General features: G+C 55.2%; 1 protein-coding gene across 2 annotated transcripts in view; it reads left to right on the top strand.

The window, feature by feature from the left end:
• The first annotated feature begins 6 nt into the window (after positions 1-6).
• SPIRE2 (spire type actin nucleation factor 2) overlaps positions 7-5,365 on the top strand; it is a 49,303-nt gene continuing 43,944 nt past the window's right edge. For both annotated transcript variants that reach the window (XR_001885403.1, XM_017871201.1), the window contains exon 1: positions 7-106. The gene's annotated coding sequence lies outside the window, so the exon portion shown is untranslated. The remainder of the gene's footprint in view (positions 107-5,365) is intronic.

The raw sequence follows: 5,365 nt of genomic DNA, 5'->3' as shown, positions 1-5,365 counted from the left end.
GGCTGCCGCGGGCTGCGGGGCTCGCCGGGCCGGCGCCTGCGGGATACCGGGGACCTCCTGCTGCGCGGGGACGGCTCGGTCGGGGCGCGGGAGCCCGAGGCCGCGGGTGAGGCCGGGGGCGGGGCCAGGCGGCGGGGACCGCGGTCTGGGGCGTCCGTCCCGCCCTCGGGGGGGTGGTTGTCCCGGCGGAGGAGCTGCCACCGTTTCTGGAGCGGGAGACCCCCCCCGCCTCTCTGCGGGACCCGGAGCTCCCTCCCTCCCCTCTCCCTCCCTGCTTCCCTCCCTCTTTCCTCCCTCCTTCTCACCTTCCTCTGCCTCCCCGGCCCTGGACGTTCCCCTCCTGGACCCCACATCTGACGCCTCTCCCAGGGCGGGGCGGGCTGCTCCCCGGTGGCCTGGCTTCCTCCGCGAGAGGGACTTGGGCCGGTGGCTCAGGGAGCACGGAGCTGGGCCTTTGCTGGGGCGACTCCTCCCCTGCCTTCAACAGGAAAGGAGACAGAAGCGTCCCCTTGGGGCACTTTCTCCTGGGTGGGAGGTGGGGGCCTGGGTCTCTCTTGGTGTCTGAACTGACACTAAATCCCTGGGTTTAATTGGGAGAGGAAGGGGTGTGTAAAGTTGGGGAGACAGCCTGCTTGGTGTTTCTGTTCTTAACCATCAACCAGAACCAACAATTAAGCCCTAGAAAGATACTTGAAGTTAGAATGGTGAGCTTAAGCGATTATTTACCCTTTACAAAAAAAACCAAAAGTGATTTCTTCCCTGAAGAGCTGGAGTCCTGGCTTGGAGCATGGGGTGTCACCCCAAATGCTGGTACCCTGCTGTGGGGTAGAGGCAGGCTGTGTGTCTCCCGGACTCTCCAGGCCTGAGAGCTGTGGGTTTGCATGAGGAGGCCTCTGTGGAGGACCAGGAAGGACCAAGGCAAGGGCAAACAGGAGCCACCGACAGAGCCACGTGGGGTGGGGGCCGCTGCGCGCCACCCAAGGGCCCTTCCGTGTGCCTTCAGCAGGTCCTGCTCATCCTGGAGCCCCCCCAGTGCCTCCACACTCCTGCCATTTGCAGTATCCCACACAGGTGACAGCAAGAGCAGGCCCTGACAGTGTTCCTCCCTCTGGAGAAACCCAAGGCACAGGCTTGCGCGGGCACTCAGACAGTGGCAGCCTTCTGATTCAGTGTGGCGCCCCTCAGGGCTGTGCCCACTGTCGCCCAGAGGGTGGGCTGAGACGGCAGGTGCACGGGGCCCAGGAGGCTGCATGCTCACAGAGCCTCTGTGAGAGGCTGCCTGGACTTCACCCCATCCCTGGAGATGAGTGCAGAGCAGGACGGGGCTGTAGGCAGCCTGGTTGGTCTGACCCTCTGACTATCAAGATGGGGAAACCGAGGAACACAGTGGTAAGTGGTTAGAATCCAGGGCTCCTCGTTTGTCCCTGAGCTGTGCGGGAGCCCAGCCGCCTGCTTCCTGTTGGTGCTGTACAAGGCGTCCTCAGAGCAGTGATCTGATTCTCTCCACCTCCATCCCCTGGGTGGTGTGGCCCCTTCCTGGTCATCACAGCCCTGGCAGCAGTTCCTGGCTGGGGTTCAAAGTTCAGGCAGGGCACCGTGTTGAGCTTAGGGGGCGGTACCCGCCTGTGGTCCAGTTCATTTTTTATTTGATACTATCTTTGGTTTCTGTTGATAACCCTGTCTCATAAAGGTGAATGAGGTTTATGACTTGCCGTCTCTTTAAGGTTTAAGAAAAATCTGGGCCGGGCGCGGTGGCTCAAGCCTGTAATCCTAGCACTTTGGGAGGCCGAGACGGGCGGATTGCGAGGTCAGGAGATCGAGACCATCCTGGCTAACACGGTGAAACCCCGTCTCTACTAAAATACAAAAAAAAAACCTAGCCGGGCGAGGTGGCGGGCGCCTGTAGTCCCAGCTACTCCGGAGGCTGAGGCAGGAGAATGGCGTAAACCCGGGAGGCGGAGTTTGCAGTGAGCTGAGATCCGGCCACCGCGCTCCAGCCCGGGCGACAGAGCGAGACTCCGTCTCAAAAAAAAAAAAAAAAAAAAATCTATTACCCTGAAGTTTCTCTGCCATCTTTGTGGTGCTTCTGAGTCAGCTGAGACGTCAGGCCAGCTGTCTTATCAAAGGTGGCCAACCCAGCCTTTCTCTGGGACTTAAGTGATACGTAAATACATTAAAAGATGCGTATTTATTTCTCCCTGTAAATACCAACAGGAAAACATCCACATCTCACTTGTTGTCATTTTAGTTTCAGTTTTTTACGCCAGTTGAATTTCTCAACCTGTGACATTGGGCCTTCAGTACCCACCCTCTCACACAAACTGAAGATGGGTAGTAGGTGTGTAAAACAACTTTGAAAAAAAAAACAACAAACTAAACCATATTTAGGAGGATGAATAATAATATCGTAGCACACAAGTAGTAATACTTCTCGTTTTAAGCTAAGATTAGAAAACAATGACTAGAGGAGACTTCCTAATCTTTACTCTGAAGATTTTATAACTGCTTGGAAGCTTTTGTTTAAGTGGGGAACGGAAAACACGTTACCATGTGAAGGTAATTTAAGAGGATTTTTTATTTCTTTATTTATTTGTTTTTTTGAGACAGAGTCTGGCTCTGTAGCTCAGGCTGGAGTGCAGTGGCGCCATCTCGGCTCACTGCAACCTCTGCCTCCCGGGTTCACGCCATTCTCCTGCCTCAGCCTCTCGAGAAGCTGGGACTACAGGTGCTCACCACCATGCCCAGCTAATTTTTTTGTATTTTTAGTAGAGACGGGGTTTCACGGTGTTAGCCAGGATGGTCTCGATCTCCTGACCTCGGGATCTGCCCGCCTCGGCCTCCCAAAGTGCTGGGATTACAGGCGTGAGCCACCGCACCCGGCAATTTTTGTATTTTTGGTAGAGATGAGGTTTCACCATGTTGTCTAGGCAGGTCTCGAACTCCTGACCTCAAGTGATCCACCCGCCTCGGCCTCCCAGAATGCTGGGATTACAGGCCGGAGCCACTATACCCAGCCTTTGATAGGCTATTATTAAAACCTCATGATGGAGAGTTACTTCGTACAAATTGAGGCAGGAAACTTGGTACAAATTGAGTCAGGCATCACTGCTGTGTGCGGAGCTGTTCCCTGAGGCAAAGCCAATTTCTCTTTTTTTTGAGACTGACTCTCCCTCTGTTGCCCAGGCTGGAGTGCAGTGGCGTGATCTCTGTTCATGGCAACCTCTGCCTCCCGGATTCAAGTGATTCTCGTGCCTCAGCTTCCCGAGTAGCTGGGGTTACAGGTACCAGCCACTGTGCCTGGCTAATTTTTGTATTTTTAGTAGAGATGGGGTTTCATCATGTTGGCCAGGCTGGTCTTGAGCTCCTGACTTCAGTTAATCCCAAAGTGCTGGGATTACAGGTGTGAGCCACCATGCCCGGCTGGCTGGTTTCTCAAATACATCTCAGACATGGTGCTGATGAGGGTCTGTGTGGTCTATGTGTGGCGAGGTGGGTGAGACGGCCCTTCCTTCTGTCACCTGCCCTCTTCACCCTGCTTGGCTGCTTTACCCATGACCCTATTTTTTGAATGTTTTTTCTTGTCAACTTTGGACGCTAAACTTTTTCTTTTTTTCTTTTTCTTTTTTTTTTTCTTTTTTTTTTTGGAGATAGAGTATTGCTCTTTCGCCCAGGCTGGATGGAGTGCAGTGGTACGATCTTGGCTCAGTGCAAGCTCCGCGTCCTGGGTTCATGCCATTCTCCTGCCTCAGCCTCCCGAGTAGCTGGGACTACAGGCGCCTGCCACCACGCCCAGCTAATTTTTTGTATTTTAGTAGAGACGGGGTTTCACCGTGTTAGCCAGGATGGTCTCGATCTCCTGACCTCGTGATCTGCCCGCCTCGGCCTCCCAAAGTGCTGGGATTACAGGTGTGAGCCACCGCGCCCGGCCTGGATGCTAAACTTTTTCACAGGCAGGCCCCACTCTTGACGCTAGGATGCCCCACGTTGCTGGTCCTCCAGGTATCCCCTACCCTTCCTCCTGCCCCTCCCCCTTGTACCCGGCTCTCAGGCCGTCTGCCCCTAAGGCACCCCTCGGGCGCTGGCTCTGGGGTTCTGCTGTTTCGCAGCCCCGCCACACTCCCAGATGCCTGAGCCTTCCCAACCCATTCATCTCACAGCCTGTGTTCCACACAGAAACACCCGTAGTAATCCAGGCAGCACTGGGCACCGTGTCCGGGTCTGAAGCTCTGCAGATGCGAAGCTCTTTCTTCCTCTGGTTCCCTCTCCCTCCTGCGCTGCACTGATGAGCAGGCCCCAGCTTCTTGTCCCCATTCCTTCTCGAGGCAGAGTGATGGCAGTGCATGCCCAGGTGAGGCGAGAGAGGGGCTCTGGGCCCAGGAAGCACCCCATGGTTACTGCCTGTGTGAAAGGGCATCCTTTTCACCCACGGAAGCCCCTTTGTGTGTCTGTGCTGGAGTCCACCTTTGCCGAGGAACACCGTGGCCTCCAGCCCGCAGCCAGCGTGCCTGTTCTGCCGCTGGATCTGGGCTGGCTGGGCCTCCTCAGTGGCCAGGACTGTCTGCACTCTGCAAACGTGTGCACGTGAGTGTTTCATTGTTTTCTGGAGATGGTGTCTGCAGTTGTGCTGGAGAAAAGCAAGAACTGATGGGAAAGATGAAATTCTGCTTCCAGAGGAGATAACATTTTCCTCCTCCTGACTCTCCTCCTGGAAGCCAGGACACTTCTGGTTGGAATGCGTTCCTCAAACCAGGTGGTTTCTGTCAGCAGCTTCCTGACTCCTCACCAGAGCTGAGGGGCATCACGGCCAGCGTCACCTGCCCTTACGGTCCCCGGGCACCTTTGGAGTTCAGGCTCTGCTTCTCTTGCACTCTGGGAGGGGCACTCAGTCAAGACATGGTGTGGAGATGAGGCCAGGTACCCCTGACAGGAGGGAACGAAGGGCCAGGTTGAGCAGTGCCCTTCCGTTCTCGTTTGCTCTCCTGACAAAGGACACTGTTTGTTGTTGTTGTTGTTGTTGTTTTCTGAGATGGAGTTTCGCTCTTGTTGCCCAGGCTGGAGTGTAATGGTACGATCTCGGCTCACTGCAACCTCAGCCTCCTGAGTTCAAGCGATTCTCCTGCCTCAGCCTCCCAAGTAGCTGGGATTACAGGTACCCGCCACTAAACCCAGCTAATTTTTTTTTTTTTTTTTGTCTGAGATGGAGTTTCACTCTGTCGCCCAGGCTGGAGTACAGTGGTGCGATCTCAGCTCACTGCAACCTCCACCTCCCCGGGTTCAAGCGATTCTCCTGCCTTAGCCTCCCAAGTAGCTGGGATTACAGACACCCGCCACCACGCCCGGCTAACTTTTGTATTTTTTTTTTTTT

Source organism: Rhinopithecus bieti, unplaced genomic scaffold, assembly GCF_001698545.2.
Source record: "Rhinopithecus bieti isolate Rb0 unplaced genomic scaffold, ASM169854v2 scaffold_1037, whole genome shotgun sequence".
Classification (NCBI taxonomy): domain Eukaryota; kingdom Metazoa; phylum Chordata; class Mammalia; order Primates; family Cercopithecidae; genus Rhinopithecus; species Rhinopithecus bieti.
Note: the sequence above shows the minus strand (reverse complement) of the source record. Positions and strands in the feature narration are given on the sequence as shown.